A 19,053-nucleotide genomic window follows, 5' to 3' on the forward strand; every position below is an offset into this window, starting at 1 on the left:
TTTCGGTGAAGAAGTACTTCCTGGAGTCGCCATGAAACTTCCCTCCCCTGATTTTCAGCGGATGCCCTCTGGTGGTCGAGGGTCCCATGAGCCAGAAGATATCATCTTCTGACTCGATGTATCCCGTGATGTATTTATACGTTTCAATCATATCTCCCCGTTCTCTTCTTTCCTCGAGTGAGTACAGTCGCAACTTCTTTAGTCTTTCTTCATACGGGAGATCCTTGAGCCCCATGACCATCCTGGTGGCCGTTCGCTGAACCGACTCGATCCTCAGCACGTCCTTTCGGTAGTGTGGTCTCCAAAATTGAACACAGTACTCCAAGTGTGGCCTCATCATGGCTCTGTACAACGGCATCATAACTTCAGGTCTCCTGCTGACGAAACTTCTGCGGATACACCCCAATATTTGTCTTGCCCTGGAGGAAGCCTTCTCCACTTGATTGGCAACTTTCATGTCTTCGCTAATGATCACTCCTAGATTGCGTTCCTCCGTGGTCCTAACCAAGGTCTCACCATTTAGTACATAAGTTCTACGCGGGTTTCTCTTGCCCAAGTGCATTATCTTGCATTTTTTAGCATTGAAGCCTAGCTGCCAAGTATTTGACCATTGTTCCAGCAGCAGTAGGTCGTGTGTCATATTATCAGGTAATAAGCTTTTGCCTACTATGTTGCAAAGTTTGGCGGCATCGGCGAACAGTGATACCCTTCCTCTAAGTCCTTGCGTCATATCTCTTATGAATAAGTTGAATAGAATCGGGCCCAGGACCGATCCCTGTGGCACTCCACTGATCACGTCCAACGCTTCAGATGGGGTACCGTTCACCACCACCTTCTGAAGTCTGCCGCTCAGCCAATCCCCAATTCATGTAGTTAGAATGTCTCCTAATCCTATCGATTTTAGCTTGTTCAGTAATCTTCGATGAGGGACGCTATCAAATGCTTTGCTGAAGTCCAAATATACCACTCAATCTATAATCTTTTTATCTGGCAGAGGGGAGCGTTGATTTGAACGCTGGAACATAAGATAATTATAATTATCACCCACAATGGAACGAAGATAAGTTCTTAATATTTAACTTATTTCTAAGATAGATGCACTGAAAAACATATAAAGAGCATAAAAAGCATAAAGAAAAGTTTTTTTAAAAATATATAAATATATCACGATGTCATAACTATTGGGGATGAATGAAGAATTGACAGACCGTTGAAGCGTCTTGCTTTTATTGGTCATATCTGACACCCCACATCGGGACTTTTCACATTCACTGGAAGTATATTGTTTTGTTATTTTGATATTGATTTTGATTTTTGCTTATATTTAACTTTTGTGAGCATTTGTAGCAAGCCATTCTGACAACTGCAAGCTATTTTGTATTTTATATTTTTTGCCATGACATGCGGGTGGCTGATGGTATTCAGATACACGGGTTCAATAAAGTACAAGAACATTCTTTTGTAACAAGACTTACCTGTGTGGTCTTCTCTTTACAAGCTACTCTCAGTGTGGCCTGGCAGACTAGGCAGGCGCCTAGGTCTGTTATAACCTGAAAAGCCTTCCTCCAACCTGAGGAGGCCACGCCGACAGGCCAGAACTCAACACACCTAATCCCTCTGCTGGTTAGAGCAAGGGATAAGTGTGTCACAACAAGTAGATGTGAATCACTTGTTTACTCTTTCCAAAAATACAAGGAATGGGGGGCACGCAATGAAGCTACTATGCAATAAATTTAAAACAATTCAGAGAAGATTTATTCACTCAGCTTGTAATTAAGCTCTTGAATTCGTTATCAGAGAAAGTGGTAAAGCAGTTAGCTTGGAATGGTTTAAAAATGGGTTGGACAAGCTCCTAAAAGAAAAACTTCACAAACTGTTTTGGAAAAACCAAAATATATACAAGGGTTGATTCATAACTAAAGCTTTTGACTGTGGATCATGATAAACTATGAAGAACTCTAATGCAAATAGAAATACCGAAACACATAACTCAGCTGATAAAGAGACTCTGAATATCAAGAATCTGCAATGAGAACTGAATACGGTAATCCTGCAGCAGAATCTCATTGGATAATGTAGGCATCCATCAACCTTATACATAGGTCACTGGGACAGGGGGGGGGAAATCTGGCTCAGCATCATCCTTGTTGTCATTCAAAGTATTTCTGACAAAGTTTCAAGGACTGGTGCTCCTTTGCCCCGATCCAACGCTATCATCACACAGGTTGCAGGTATTGGAGTGGGTGAGAGGCCCTGAGTGTGTTTCTGGTTCTGATCCGGGCTCTCTCTTCCTGGGTCGTTTATATGGGTGGGTGTATAGGTATCTGTCTCCTCTGGTTCTGATCCAACTCTTTTCTTGCCTGAGCTGTGTTTCTCTATTTGTGTATATCTCATTGAGTTCTAATCCCGGCTCTATCTCCTCAAACAGGCAGGAACGATTGAGGCTTCACTGACAACACTGAGGCCTTTTTATAACTTGCAGATGCTCTCCATCTGCTGTTTCCCTCGGCAACCTTATGTTCACGCCTCCTGTCACTGTAGCTATCCGCTGCCATTACGTCTTGGCGGCATCTGTCTACATCTTCTTCATTTTCTTCTCCACAGTGAGTACTGAGGCATAGAGATAAAATAACCTACCCAGGGTCAATCAGAGAGTGACAGGCAGAGTTGGAGGCCAACTGATTGGAGAAGATCACTCGGGGTCACACAGCAAATAATGGAAATAGAGGGATTAGTGTTGAGGCACAAGCAGATAAGGTGACAACGTTTGATCATGCTTAAATCTAGGAAGCTAAACTTTGAACCCTTAGATTTCGATCTGCCACTCTTCTGAAGGGGCTAAATTTAGTGCAGTGGTGGAATGGAATGGGCAAAGTTCAAGGACTTACTTGTCTTTCAAGAAGTACAAAGATGAGGGGACACATCACAAAGTTAATAATATGCAATTTTACAACAAACTAGAGAAAATATTTTTAACTCAATCTATAATCTATCTATCTATCCAGCTCTGTCTCCTCACACAGACTGGAACAGCCAGGCTTCACTTATAACTCCGAGGCCTGCTCCTATGGATATCATCTGTGCTCCACTCTGCTGCAAACCCTCATGAACTTTATGGTCATGCCTCTGTTCGCCAAAGCCATCCGCTGCCACTACCTCCTGGCTGCATCTGTCTACATCTACACAATGTTCTTCTCCACAATGAGTATTGAGGCATCGAGATAAAATAATATTCCCAGGGTCAATCCTCCCTCCTGGCAAAGGCTGTGAGGCTCATAATCAAAACAAAAATACATCCCCAAACCAGCCTAAGTCAGTACTTGGATGACCTAAAAGACAGGTCGTCCAAGTACCGATAATGAAAACGGGTTTTTGGATGTATTCAGAGACTTTTTAGGCCTCTGAATTCTTCTGTGCGCCCATAGCTCAAAGGGGTGGTTTTGGAGGAGTGGTTAGGGCGGGAGGTGAGCAGGATGTGGACTGAATTGGACTTAGTTGTCCTACAGTGATAACCAAAAGTTTTACAAGGTTGCCTGGACAGAACTTGTACCTTGTGACTTAGTGCTGGATTGGTATAAGTGCTGGATTGGGTTGCTGTTGAGCTGATCGCAGCTAGGATATCTCCCAGTTGGTGCGAGGGGGAAAGATTGTAGGGAGGAGATATGCCCAATTCCTCCTACTGGATCACCTCACCAAAAATTAGGCACCTTGGGCCAACCGGAATCTTAGACCTGTCTCACAGTGCATTCAGAGATGTGCTGGGAGTAGCTTAAGGTTCCGACTGGCCCGATCCCTTAGGCCACCGCCAAAAAAATCTTAGGCCACTCCCAGTGCATCCCAGAATGCACTGTGAGACAGGCCTAAGATTCTGTTTGGCCCAGGCACCTAATGCCCCTCCTATGTGAGGGGCCTTAGGTGCTTGGGACAAAAGGGCCTAAGGACTAGGACCACCATTCAATGAAGGTGGGCTTACCGGACGGACAGAGAAAGCATCCGTCTGGTCAGCCAACTTACAATGAGGTACTTTGGGGTCCAGGTGGGCTTGAGGGGGTTCTGGTGGCATCTGTTTACATCTACACTATGTTCTTCTCCATGGTGAGTACTGAGGCATAGAGCTAAAATAACCTATCCAGGGTCAATCAGAGAGTGGCAGGCAGAGTTGGGATTAGTACTGAGGTACAGGGAGATAAGGTGATCATGTTTGATCATTCTTAAATCTAAGAAGCTAAACTTTGAAACCTTAGATTGCGATCTCTCACTCTTCTGAAGGGGCTAAATTTAGTGGAGATGTTTCTAGGGTGGAGGAAGAACTCTGATATGACTAAGTTGGGGTAGGTGTGGCTAACAAGTAGAGATGCTGCTTCTGCAGATAGAGGTTGTGAGATCAAATCCCAGTGCTGCTCCTTGTGACCCTGGACAAGTCACTCAATCCTCCAGTGCCCACTGCTTTGAATTTCAGCTTTGCATGCCAAAGCCACAAAAAGGCAGTATACAAGACCCCATTCCCTTTCCTTTGCTGTGGGATTTAGATAAAGGCATGAAAAACAGTGGAGGAAGGTGAAAGAGACAACTAGGATAGCATATTTGTTTGTATATGACAATGCTGTTATTCTTTCATATACAACAGGTGGAAAAAGAAGAAACCCCAGAACAGCACTCTTTAAAGTTGAGACTGCTTTGCCAAAAGGAAAACCTTAGACTCCATGAAAGAATCTACACTGTAGAGAAATCGTATGTTTTAAATGTGACAAACGCTTCAATCAAAAACAATACGACAAAGTTCATAAAAGAATCCATATATTTTCTTTTGTCATTGTGAGTTATGCAATCTGCAGTTTTTCTATATATTGCACTTGGCAATGCTAATAAAGATTGTTTAAAAAAGAAAAGAATCCAAACTGGAGAAAATCAGGAATATTCTAATCTAATCTAATCTAATCTAAACCTTAAGTTTATATACCGCATCATCTCCATGAGTATGGAGCTTGACACGGTTTACAAGAACTTAAAATAGTGGGTAGAGAAGAAGAAAAAGGATTACATGAACTTATGTGTAGAAGGGGGGAGAGAAAGGGGGGAAGGATAGAGTTACAATTTGCTGAAAAGCCAGGTTTTCAGTTGTTTGCGGAATAACTGAAGGGAGCTCAGGTTCCGCAACGGAGTGGTGAGGTCATTCCAAAGACCTGTGATTTTGAAGAGAAGGGATTTTCCCAGTTTGCCTGCATAGTGGATGCCGCGTGGAGAGGGGAAGGCTAGTTTATGCCTTTGGGCAGTTCTGGAGGAGTCGGGACTGGAGGAGTTGAAAGACAGTGGGATAAGAGGAGGGAGGATTCCGTGGGACAAATGGGATGGACCTCCTCACTGTCGGTCAAAATCCACATGAGGCATAACTCCTATATGAGGTGAAAAATAGCTAATCAGGGCAAATGGAAACCAGGATATTGTTTTTTTTAATACTCAAATTAATCTGGTTTTGTCCTTAAATCGTTTTTTTTCCTTGTTTTAGACTAAATTATATTTTAATTGATATATTCTTAAGGCATTTTTGTACACCGCCAAGACGGTTTGAAATAAACTTGAAACTTCTGGGAAGCCCTATTTTGGGGGAAGGGTAGGAGAGAGAGTGCAAGGAAGCACCCTGTTTTTGTAGGCCAGAGACAGATCCTGCACAGCACTTTTCTTTTGTGGTTTTACTAGACTAGATATCTATGGTTTCAGTCCGATCACCTAGCAGCATTTACCTTTTTTGATGACAGAATCGCACCAGAAACAAAGCTACAAATAGTGCAAAACTGACAGCGTTCACCTTTGCCAGACATTCCATGATGTCTCATGCATACAGATGAAATGGAACCTGGGACTTCTGAAAATCTTGTAACAGAGAACACAGTCATTTCCTGATCTCTTGATTGAAGGAGGATCAACAAAAGCAAAAATATTCCTGAAGAAACATCCCAGAGAATGGACTGATGATCCAGTTTTCAAGGAACTTTGAAAATCGGGTATCTGAATGTGACAAACGCTTCAATCAAAAACAATATCTCAGGAAAAAACCCCAATATGTCAAAATTCATGAAAGAATCCATATATTTTCTTCTGCCCTTCTGAAGTATGGAATCTGATGTTTTTGTATACTATATGCTGCACTTGAGAATGCTAATAAAGATTATTTAAAAGGAATCTACACTGGAGAAAAACATAAATATTATGAATATGACAAATGCTTCAATCAAAATTAATACCTCAGGAAAAAAATAAACTATACTTCAAAATTCATAAAAGAAACCATATATTTTCTTCTGTCATTGTAAGGTATATATTGCACTTGAGAATGCAAATAAAGATTGTTTACAAAAAAAAAATGAATCCAAACTGGAAAAAAGCTTAAAAATATTTTAAATGTGACAAACACTTCATTCAAAAACAATACCTCAGGAAAAAAAAAAATACGTCAAAATTCATAAAAGAATCCATATATTTTCTTCTGCCATGAGGTATGCAATCTGAAGTTTTTGTATATATTGCACATGAGAATGCAAATAAAGATTAAAAAATAAAAAGAATCCAAACTGGAGAAAAACAGAAATATTCTGAATATGACAAACACTTCAATCAAAAACAATACCTCAGGAAAAAAAAACCCAACAATTCGTCAAAATTCTTCTGTCATTGTGAGGTATGGAATCTGATATTTTTGTATATGTGGTACTTGAGAATGCTAATAAAGATTGTTTAAAAAAAAAACCAAAAAACAATCCAACCTTGAAAAAAAGCTTTAAAATATTCTGAATATGATAAACACTTCAATCAAAAACAATACCTCAGGAAAAAAAAGCAACAATACGTCAAAATTCATTAAAAAAATGCATATATTCTGTCATTGTGAGGTATGCAATCTGAAGTTTTTGTATATACTGCACATGAGAATGCTAATAAAGATTATTTTTTTAAAAAAAGGAATCCAAACTGGAGAAAAACATATAAATATTTTGGAAATGATAAACGCTTCAATCAAAAACAATACTTCAGGAAAAAAAAACACAATTCGTCAAAATTCTTCTGTCATTGTGAGGTAGGGAACCTGATATTTTTGTATATGTGGTACTTGACAATGCTAATACAGATTGTTTCCAAAAAAAACCCCAACAATCCAACCTGGAAAAAAAAGCTTTAAAATATTCTGAATGTGACAAACGTTTCAATCAAAAACAATACCTCAGAAAAAAAAAAAAAAATCATCAAAATTCATAAAAGAATCCATTTATTTTCTTCTGACATTGTGAGGTATGAAATCTGAAAGTTTTGTATATATTGCACTTGAGAATGCTAATAAAGGTTATTTAAAAAAAAAAAAAAGAATCCAAACTGGAGAAAAACATAGAAATATTCTGAATATGACAAATGCTACAATCAAAAACAATACTTCAGGAAAAAAAAAACAACAATTCGTCAAAATTCTTCTGTCATAGTGAGGTATGGAATCTGATATTTTTGTATATGTGGTACTTGAGAATGCTAATAAAGATTGTTTCCCAAAAAAAAAAACAAAAAAAAACAATCCAACCTGGAAAAAAAGCTTTAAAATATTCTGAATATAACAAACACTTCAATCAAAAACAATACCTCAGGGGAAAAAAGCAACAATACGTCAAAATTCATTTAAAAAATCCATATATTTTTTTCTGTCATTGTGAGGTATGGAATCTGAAGTTTTTGTATATACTGCACATGAGAATGCTAATAAAGATTATTAAAAAAAAAAAAAAGGAATCCAAACTGGAAAAAAACATATAAATATTTTGGAATATGATAAATGCTTCAATCAAAAAAAATACTTCAGGAAAAAAAACAATTCGTCAAAATTCTTCTGTCATTGTGAGGTATGGAACCTGATATTTTTGTATATGTGGTACTTGAGAATGCTAATAAAGGTTATTAAAAAAAAAAAAATGAATCCAAACTGGAAAAAAACATGTAAATATTTTGAATATGACAAATGCTTCAATCAAAAACAATACCTCAAGGAAAAAAACACAGAATTCTTCAAAATTCATAAAACAATTCATATATTTTCTTATGTCATTGTGAGGTATGGAATCTGATATTTTTGTATATGTTGCACTTGAGAATGCTTATAAAGATTGTTTACAAAAAAATTAAAAAAAAGAATCCACATTGAAGAAAAAGCTTAAAAAATATTCTGAATGTGACAAATGCTTCAATCAAAAACTATACCTCAGGAAAAAAAAAATCATCAAAACCAATATGTAAAAATTCATGAAAGAATCTATATATTTTCTTCTGTCATTGTGATGTATGAAATCTGATGTTTTTGTGTTGCACTTGAGAATGCTAATGATTGCAAAAAAAAGCAAAAAAAAAACCAAACTGGAGAAAAACATAAATATTCTGAATATGCCAAACGCTTAAATCAAAAACAGTACCTCAGGAAAAAAAAATACGTTAAAATTCATGAATCCATATATTTTCTTCTGTAATTGTGAGGTATGCAATCTAAAGTGTTTATATATATTGCATATGAGAATGCTAATAAAGATTTTTTTTTTAAAGAAAAAAAGAATCCAAACTGAAGAAAAACATATAAATATTTTGAATATGACAAACGCTTCAATCAGGGAAAAAAGAACACAACATGAGTACCATGAGGAGCACTATTTTTATCCAATGTGTCCTTCATAGTTAGATTGTAAGCTCTTTTGAGCAGGGACTGCCTCTTGTGTATTTGATGTATAGTGCTGCATGCATTTGGTAGCACTATAGAAATAATAAATAGGAGTAGTAATACTGTATTTTTTCTTGCTGTATGTTGCACATTCTTTTCAAACTTCTTTGAATTTAATACTAATAAAAATAAGTTTTCCTCTTGATGTATCATTTTCCTGATTGTTAGGTATGAATATGTTGACTTTTCCTGAATGTTACATGTTGACTGTTTTATTAGTTGTTTATCAAATAGCAATAAAAATATTGAACTTAAAAATATATACAGTATATATATCTAAACCTACCTCTCTTGTCCCACTACTTTCGATCTCAGTGGGTAACACTCATCCTCCTTCTCTGGTCAGCTGACAACCTCAGGGTCATCTTTGACTGACTCTCTCTCTCTCTCTTTACACAAATCCAATGACCACCAAAACCTGCCATTTCTATCTCAAAACTATCACCAACATCTTACCCTTCCTCTATGAGCACACCAACAAGACCCTTATCACCTCTCACCTGGACTACTGCAACTTGCTTCTCACAGCTCTTCCGCGTAACCATCTCTCCCCCATTTAATCTGTTCAAAACTCGCACAATTTATATTCCACCAGAGTTGCTATGCTCACACTACCCTCCTCCTCAAGTAACTTCATTGGCTCAATATATAGTTCCACAAACAGTTTAAATCCTTTTATGGACCTACAAGTGCATTCAATCTGCAACTCCTCTCCTCTCTTCCTATACTTGCCAGGAACTCAATTCATCAGGAAAGTCTCTCCTATTTGGACTCTTCTCCTCTGCTGCCAACTCCAGGCTATAGTCAGACATAGTATGGTGGGAACATGCATAGTCGTGGAGGCTATACATTATACCACAGGAGGGGTACTTGGAGCGGTAGAACATTATATGCTATGCCCTCTTCCTCTGGAGTTTCCTTTTAGAAACATGATGATAGATAAAGTCCAAATGGCTCATCCACTCTGCCCATCCACAGCATCCACTTTCTCCTCCTCTCCCTATTGGCTAAGGCTCTTAACATATTCATCTCCTCTTCCTATGGGCTAAGGATCTATACACCTGTATTGTGAGGTCATAGCGTTTTATGGTTATAGAAACATGATGACAGATAAAGACTAAATGGCCCATCCACTCTGCCCATCTGCAGTAACCATTATCTCTTCCTCTAAGAGATACCACGTGCCTACCCCACAGCTTCTTGAATTCAGACATAGTTTCTGTCTCCATCACCCCTTCTGGGAGACTTTTCCTTGCATCTACTGCCCTTTCTGTAAAAAAGTATTTCCTTAGATTACTCCTGAGCCTATCACCTCATATTTCATTATTTTTAAAATGTCTTACTGACATTCTACAGTTCTGAGCGAGTTACAAAGAAACACTCATAATTAACATGACAGACATTCTATGCCCTCTCTTTCTAGAATTCCTTTCAATTGAAAAAGACTCAACTCATGCGCATTTATGCCACATAGGTATTTAAACATCTCTATCATATCTCCCCTCTCCCGTCTTTCCTCCAAAGTATACAGATTGAGATCTTTAAGTCTGTCCCCATATGCCTTATAACGAATTGAAAAAGACTTGCCTCGTATGCAGTGTTCTCCCCAGAAATTTTTTCCAGTTGCGTACCTTTTTGTCTGGTTATTTCATGAGTCTCTGGTTGCACTTCCTTCTTCTGACTGTAAATTCAATATTTATTTTTTCTGCCACTTCCCTTTTCTTTCTCTCTTTCTTTCTCTCTCCCCCTGACTGCCTGTTTCTCTCTCCCCCTGTCCCTCCAAGCCATCGCGCCAATTTCTCCCTGCTGCTTCCCTGAGCTAGGCCAGGCATGTACAAGCACGGGACTCACAAAACTTCACCTCTGATGTGAATACTAACGTCGGAGAGGAAGTTCCAGGCCAGCCAGGCAGCGATTGGCTGACCCAGAACTACCTCTCCGACGTCAGAATTGACATCAGAGGTGAAGTCTAGTGAGTCTGGCACTTGTACGTGCCTGGCTTGGCTCAGGGAGGCAGGAAGAAAAAGATTGCAAAGGCAACGCAATCCACTCACATTGCCTTTGCGATCTACTGGTTGATCGTGATCGACCATTTGGGCAACCCTGCTGTTAAGGTATCCTGTCCTGACCTCAGGAAAGGGGTTTAGTCACAAAGAAAGTGCCTTATTTCAATTTCCTATTTATAAACTTCAATTAATACAGTTACAATACTACTTGATTCTATATAAAGCAACAAATTTTTTTTTCTACCTTTTGTCGTTTCTGCTTTAATTATCTTCTCTTCGCTCTCTTCTTTCTATTCAGCGTTTGTCCTCGCTCCCTTCCATGCAACATCTGTCCTCTCTTTGCCACCCAGCCTTTGCCCTCTCTCTCTCTACCCCTTCCATTTACTGTCCACCCTCTCTCTGCCTCTTGCATCCACTGTCCACCCTGTGCCCTTTCCATCCAGTGTCCGCCCTTTCTCTGTTCCATATGGCATCTTCTCTTTTTCTATGTCCCTTCAATAAACTGTATATCCTGTGCCCTTTCTCTCCTTTGTACATGATTCATTTCAGCTTCACCCCCTCCCCTATGCTCTGGCATCTCTCTCTTCTCCTTTCTTTCCTTCCTTCCCACTTCACCCCATGGTCTGGCATCTCTATCTCCTTCCCTTCTCTTCCCCAATGCCCTGGCATCTCCCTCCTCCCCCCATATGCGCTGATATCTCTCTCCCACTCCATGGTCTGGTAGTTCCTTTCCTTTCCCTCCCTCCCATAGTCTTGGTGTCTCTTGCCTCTGCTCTCCCTTCCCTGGTCTTCCTTCTCCCCTCTCTGTCCCCAATTGGGCGCTTCTGCAGCAGCACTTCTCATCCCCCCTCCCCCTCTCCAATTGGGTGCTGCTGCAGCACTTCTCTTCGCCTCCCCCTTCCCATTTCGGTGCTGCTGCAGCATTTCTCTTCCCCTTCCCCCTCCCCAATTGGGTGCAGCAGCAGCTTTTCTCTTCCCCTCCCCCATTGGGTGCTACAGCTTTTTGCTTCCCCCTCCCCCCAAAAAATTGGGTGCAGCAGCAACATTTCTCTTCTCTTCCCCTCAAAATGGGTGCAGCAGCAGAATATTTCTCTTTGCCCTCTCCTCCCCTATTCAGTACAGCAGCAGCATTTCTCTTCCCATCCCTCCCAGCTCAAACCCGTCGGTAGAGTTGCTAGGGAAGTTGTAAGCTTCCCTCCATCGCTGACCTATCTTTCATAGGTCAGCGACGGAGGGAAGCTTACAACTTGCTGCTTTTACTTGCTTCGGGCCTTCTTCGTTGCCGGGTCCTGCCTACTTTGTTTCCGCGAAGGCAGGAACCGGCAGCGAGGAAGGCCCGAAGGAAATAAAAGCAGTAAGTTGTAAGCTTCCCTCCGGGGCTCTATCAGGTGCGTGCCGGCTTCCCTTCTGTTCTCTCCGAAACCGGAAGTTGTGTCCCGTGGGGGGGGGGGGGTAGGGAAGAGAAGGGAAGCCAGCATGCACACGATAGAGCCCCGGAGGGAAGCTTACAACTTACTGCGTTTACGTCCTTCCGGCCTTCCTCGCAGCCGGGTCCTGCCTTCGTGGAAACAAAGTAGGCAGGACCCAGCAACGAAGCAAGTAAAAGCATGCTGGCAAAAAAAAAAAAAGACACGTGTCAAACAAAATTTTCAACGGAGAGTCAGCCCTGGAAGGAGCATCGGCAGCTGCTGAAGGATTCGCCGGGCGGTCATCTAAATTAGCTGGGCGGTGTGCCCGGCTAAAAGGCCCTGGGGAGAACACTGCTCGTATGAATTTATGCCAAGTAGATCATGTGAATTCCAGTAGGTAAAGCCAAACACCTAAAGAAAAGGTTTGTAATAGTGGTAGGAAACTGCTTGTCAACACGTACGCTAGTGGAAATTTGACAAATAACTTTGAAGAGCCAGCACAAATGGAAGACAAACTTGAAGTACCAAAATCATCCGATCAGATCTGAAGAGTGCCAATACAGGAGCTTGACTGGCCTTGCAAGGCCAAAAGCATTGGAACAGTGCCATCATAGCAGGAAGATAGACTGGAAGGTCCAAAAACACCTGAGGTGGTCTTCAAAGCAGCAGGAGAGGTTAGAACATCAAAAATGTATTTATTTTATTCAATTTTCTAAACCGTTCTCCCAAAGGTACTCAAGTACTTTTCCCTGTCCTGGTGGGATCACATTCTATAATGTACCTGGGGCAATGGGGGTATTAAGTGACTTACCCAGGGTCACAAGGAGCATGTGGGTTTGAGCCCACAACACCAGGGTGTTGAGGCTGTAGCTTTAACCACTGCGCCACCCACTCCCCACAAAATCACCTGTAAGCCAACACAGTCTGTCACTCAAATGGAATAATTCAAGCTGAAACAGGTGAAACAGCTGAAACACCTTTACTGAATAGGTGACTTGTACGTCCAACTGGTAACTATTTACATCTTTGTTCTAGAATACGTAAATTGGTAAAAGCTTTCATGATACAGTCAAATCTATCGTGTCTTCATTGTGTTTCCCAACCTTTTCACACCAATTCTTTCAATTTTCGCGGTGAACTGTTCTGGGTCTCACCCTCTTCCTGCCAAGCTGTAACACTCCACTGGGACTCCACCATAAGCAAAGTCCTTTACCTGTCCCACAGAGGTGGGTATTCACACTAACAATCTTTGTCCCCTCTTGGTATCAACCCTCATGTGAAGGGTCCCTTTGCATTAATGCTCAGTAAACCACCCAATCTCATTCTCTGCCCTCAGCACAAGGCCACCCTTTTTTCCTCGCCAAGCTGAAACAGCCTTCTGCTCACTGGCAACTCACTCGGACTTTCATCACATGAGCTGATCACACTTCCAAGAGTCTCCCTCAGTACTGGGGGCTCTTGCGGGAGGGCAGGATAACCAGAAACCCTGCTTCTTCTCCGGTCCTGCCTTTTATTTGCTCTTCCCTCCAACTAAACAGGTCAGGGCCTTCTAACTCGTGCCACACAGTTTTTCTATCTACATACGTAATCAATGACTCCCTAAAGAATCTCCCACCCTCTCTACAGCTGAGGCACTCTTGGGGGCAGGGGATTTCACATATGTGTACCTGAAAGGTACATGTAGAGTTTCAAACAAGCACAAAAGAGTTCAATATTGGCTTGTAATGTGGTTATATATACGAGGGTGGTTTGAAAAGTTTGGTAAAAAAGCAAGTTAAACAACATAGTCTCCATCGAGGGTTATACACTTAATTGACAGGGAAAGAGACAGAGTGTTACGCAGTGGTTAAAGCTACAACCTCAGCACCCTGGGGTTGTGGGTTCAAACCCACGCTGCTCCTTATGATCCTGGGCAAGTCACTTAATCCCTCTCATTGCCTCAGGTACGTTAGATAGATTGTGAGCCTGCTGGGATAGACAGGGAAAAATGGTTGAGTACCTGAATAAATTAATTTAAACCGTTCTGAGCTCTTCTGGGGGAACGGTATAGAAAATTGAATGAATGAATGAGTCCAACGAGTTTCCAGGTTTCTTTTGTAAGCTATTTTTCCTACGATACAAAATAACTAGAAACTCGCTGGACTAAGGGATTTATTCTACAAATGGGCATCGAGATTGTAGGCAGCGGTAGGCGAACTTAAAGCGGCCACTTGGTGGAAGGGCAACAGTGGGGGAGGGGTGATAAGCTCCTTAGTAAGAATGTCTCTGTACCCTATATGTCTGTTCTTGTAGAAAAGAACTGTTTCCATGATATCAGTAGTTGGTTGGACTTAGATGGACCTCTGGTCTTTTTAAAAATTTAAGCCAGTAATGTGAAAGGGAAGAGCAGGGAGATTTTTAATCTGAGCCTCTGAAATTTGGAATTTTGGGGTAGAAATAGGACTGCAGATCCCAGAATGCTCTACTGGTCTCTAAAGGTATCAAATCAAGATAAAGAATTTGATAGAACAGCAGTTTCTGGAAATGCCACTAGATGGCATTTATGGCCGCAAAGGACACCTGAAATATAGGCCAGCAAACTGACTACATTTCAAACAGATGTGGCTGCTGAGCTGATCGTGGCAAGGGAATATCCCTGTTGTGATCAGCTGAGCTGATGTGGCAGGGCCCCACCACAAGTCCCGCCAAAATTGGCAGGAGGGGTGCCCACTCCCTCCTATCTACAAACCCTTGCCCTCCAGAAGCAGCCGGGCAGGAGGGATGCCCACTACCACCTGTCCCCATACCCCACTATTGAAGACCAGCAAGAGAGCTATCCACACCCTCATGCTAAGCCCTCCCCAGATCCTCCAACACCTCCCGGAACCACTGACACTCTGCAAACCTGCACACCCACAATAACCCCCTAAATCTGGAGACCCCCCACCCTGCATCCTTTCATCTAGCCTGACCACCTATCCCCTCCTTACCTCTGAGAAGAAAATCCAGTCACAGGGATGCTTACATCCTCAGGCCAGCAGCCAGCCACTCCAAAACAAGCCTTCCCCTTCCTGGTGCATTATGAGTTTTTGATCTCCTAGTGCATTCTGGATACACTGGGAGTGGCTTAAAACTCTGGCCAGACACCTAAGATCAATCTACCTTGATGCTTTCTCCCTCCAGCTGGCAGGCTCTCCAAACCAAAATGATGGGCCATCCCCTTCCTGGTGTATTCAGGGAGGGGCTAAGGCTCTGATTGGCCCATGGGAGTGACTTGTTGCTTTGGCTTCTTTTTTACAACATTGGGAAGGGGAAGAAACCTAAATTGAGATTGGATTATATGATGGGGAGTTGGAAAAGAAGGGGGATGGGGGTGCCCACTCTTTATTTGTATAATTTGGCTTGTGGCCTTCAACATCTTAGAGATTGGTTTCTAGGAACTTGGGAATATACATGGTGTGAGATGGAACGCTCTTTTTTTCAGCCTTTGAACCTTCATTTTCTTCTACAAACACCTTTTTGTAATTGACCCATCGATTATAGGGATCATCCAATATTGAAATGTATGAGGATGATATGGACTGCTTTGATGACGGTTTGGAAAATTAAGGGAACGCATACTGACTCGCTTCCAATAGTGGGGAATTCCACCTTTCCTCCTGGTATGGAACAGGGCAGATGGGCAGATTCTTTCTTGGAACATATATTTTCTTTTGTAGGAGAAGACAACAATATACTTTCATTGGACGTATTATTGACTAATTTGGGAGTGAGGTACACAGACATATGCTTATGCGCAATTAGTTCATTATATTACCACACTGAAAAATGAAGATTTGACATTTCGTGTGGGATATAGCCTAGGAACTTTGTTTGAACATCTGGAAGCTCTAACCTGAATTTCATACTTTAAAAAGACCCTTGATTTTGTATATCCACATATGAGCTATAAACGGATTGCAGATAAGTGGACTGAGGGATTTGGAGTAGAAATTAGTGAGGTAATAATAGAAAAGGCTCTTCAATTAGACAGTTCATCAATTTCCAGCATTTATTATAGAGAGAGTCTATATTGAATGGTTATGAAAGATTTTATGTTTCTCAGGTTCAGGCTTTACATTTTGGTTGTGTTGAGAGAAGAATATGCCTAAAATGTAATTTAAAAAAGGATAATACATTGGGTCATGCTTTTTGGTTATGTCCCAAAATTTGGAATTTTTGGAATGTTTTTGTGTTATTCTTGGATCAATTATTTCTAGAATTGTGGTTCCTTCCCCCAGATGGTATTATTTCTTCAATGGGACAGGATTTTTAAGAAAGGGGTTAGGGAATTATTTCGTAAATCCTTTATTATAGGTCAAAAATGTATTTTAACACATTAGTTGGAAGAAAGTCTACCCTCATTTTGGCCTTGGAGGGCAGCATTTCACGCTCGTATGATTATGGAAGATAGGGCGACCTCCCCATCTTATAAAAAACAGTAAATTTTGGATGACCTGGGAACCTTTTATACAGCAATTATCAGTCAGAGCAGGCAGTTTTGTAGTGAACTCATTACATTTGTAATCAGAAAGTGAAGCACTATTTATTAGTAATATTTTGGAATTGGGTAGGGTGGAGGTGGAAGGGTGAGGGAGTGTTGGGAGGTACTTTACTATGATTGTATTGTGGTGATAATTGATTGTTGATTTCTTGGAATTGTATTAACTGAGTTGAGATAATATTCTTTGTTCACTTTCTAGGGAGGCTGCATTTTAAAATTGTTAGTTTCAGTGTAAAAGGGCTGTACTCTCAATCAGTGGCATAGAAAGGGTAAGAGGTGCCCAGGGCGGTGGTCCTCTCCCCCCCAGCACACACCACTCCCCCACCACTCCTGCCACACTCCCTACTCTACACTTGCGCTCTTCCTTCCCCCCACGTATATCTGTAAATCTTTGCTAGTAAATTGGCTTCTCCAGCATGTCCTCACACCAGTGTTGGGTTTCCCTCTGACGTCACTTCCTGGCCCTACGACCCGTAAGCGATTCAGAGGGGAACCATGCTGGCGCGAGCAACAGGTAGGAAAAGTTGCTCATGCTGGTGAAGATCTACAGAGGTATAAGGTGGGGGAGGGTAGGGATGGTACGAGCGTGGTGTGGCAGGGCAGAGAGGTGCTGGTTCCCCATCGAGAGGGTGGAAGAGGAGCCTGTAGTCCTCATCTCCCTGTACTTCTATGTGCAGGACACTAATCTCAGGAGAAGGGCTGACAGCAGAAAGATTACTACAGAATCATCTGTGCTTCCAAGAAAAAGGAACCTCACAAGGGAGGGGCAGCGATCTGGATTTCCTCCCAGATCCAAACAGAAGGGCTAGACGGAGGAGGAAGGGGGATTTGATGTACTAATATTTCTGGCATGAATATTCCTCTGCTGACTTAACTAGGCCTCATAGGTGATTTCTAGCATTGTAAGGTATGCGTTTGGTTATCTGTGATTGAATTTGATTTATTCATGTGTTTTTAATTTTGTTTTCTTTATATTTGTCCATATATTAGTAAAATAAGACTTTAGGATTCCTGAAACATGGCCCGTGCCATGTCTTGATAGTTTTAACCTATTTGGATATCAATAAAATTTCCTTGGACTGCCCTGCTCTCTTTTGGGCCCTCATTTCCTGACATAGTGTGTGAGCAAAGCATTATGGGAAATGTAGTCTAATCCATACTGCAGCCACTCCAGCTTTGTTTCTAGTGGTCTTTCTCCTAAGACCGCCTCCCTTTTCCTCTCACCTAAGCTTGAGTCCTTGGTCTCACTGCTGTACTTCCTGGTCACCTCTACCACCTTTGCTCTGATAGGTCTCTCTGTTACTGGTTGCCTATTGGTTCCCTCTTCTTCCCCTAGGCTTACGGGGTTTTCACTGAGGACATACCTTGGCTGTCTTATACAAATCTATAAAGAGACAAAAAGGAAAAAAAAATAATAATGTTATAGTGAAAATAAGAAAGAGAACAGCAGATGTCAAAATCTGAGAGGCGTACTTAAAAAGAGAACTATTTAAAACATATTTTAAAAATCTTTACTTTGGGACCGTGGCAGGAGGGCACCACACATGCGCAGATGCCCTCCCTCCCAGTTTGAGGGGGTGGGGCCAGTACTGGGGGCTTGCTCCCCCTACCCTTCTCTCTCTACGTCCCCTCACTTGCCTCTTCTTCGAATGCCTATAATTTTTTTGTCCTGTAACTTTCCTGCGAATGTCAATTGTTACCTGTTCTGAGCTCTCGGGAGAACAGGATAGAAATCTAAATAAATAAATAATGGGGGTGGGCCTGGGGGCGTGGCTATGAGTCTGGATTTTAGTGTACTAAAATCTGGTAACCATATTCATGGTTCATGTCATGGCTGAGGCCCGGTGGGGTTGAGGGGAGTCAATTTTGACTTGCATCTCATACCAATAATCATTGCATTGGAGCAAAAAGATCTTTGGCTTGCGATTGCAATGATTAAAGAAGTGAAGAGATAATCAGTTTTATTAGTGTATTGGGGGGGGGGGGGAAGTTAACTATGCAGGGTCTATTGAACTTATGAGACATTACGGTCTCCCAGAATCAGCTTCTACCTGGGTCTAGTGGTTTATTCTTAAGTGACCTTATAGTGAGGGTGAGCTAGGAATTTTGATGTTAGCTGGTATGATTGTTATTTTATATTATTCAATTTGTAAGCCACTGTGAATACGTAAAGGCTAGCTTGGCAGCATGAACATTTTAATAGAAGACCCCTTATACCGAGAGCCGTGGAAATGCACCAAAGCTCATTCAGTGCCTATGGGCTTTGTGCGGTTTTATAAAAGAAGTCCCCAGTAGAGAGTTGCGCGGGGTCAGAAATCCCACCTGTCCCCACCCGTCCCCGCCAAAGTCCCACCCGTCCCCGTGAGGACTCCC

Source organism: Geotrypetes seraphini, chromosome 10 (assembly GCF_902459505.1).
Source record: "Geotrypetes seraphini chromosome 10, aGeoSer1.1, whole genome shotgun sequence".
In the NCBI taxonomy this organism is placed as follows: domain Eukaryota; kingdom Metazoa; phylum Chordata; class Amphibia; order Gymnophiona; family Dermophiidae; genus Geotrypetes; species Geotrypetes seraphini.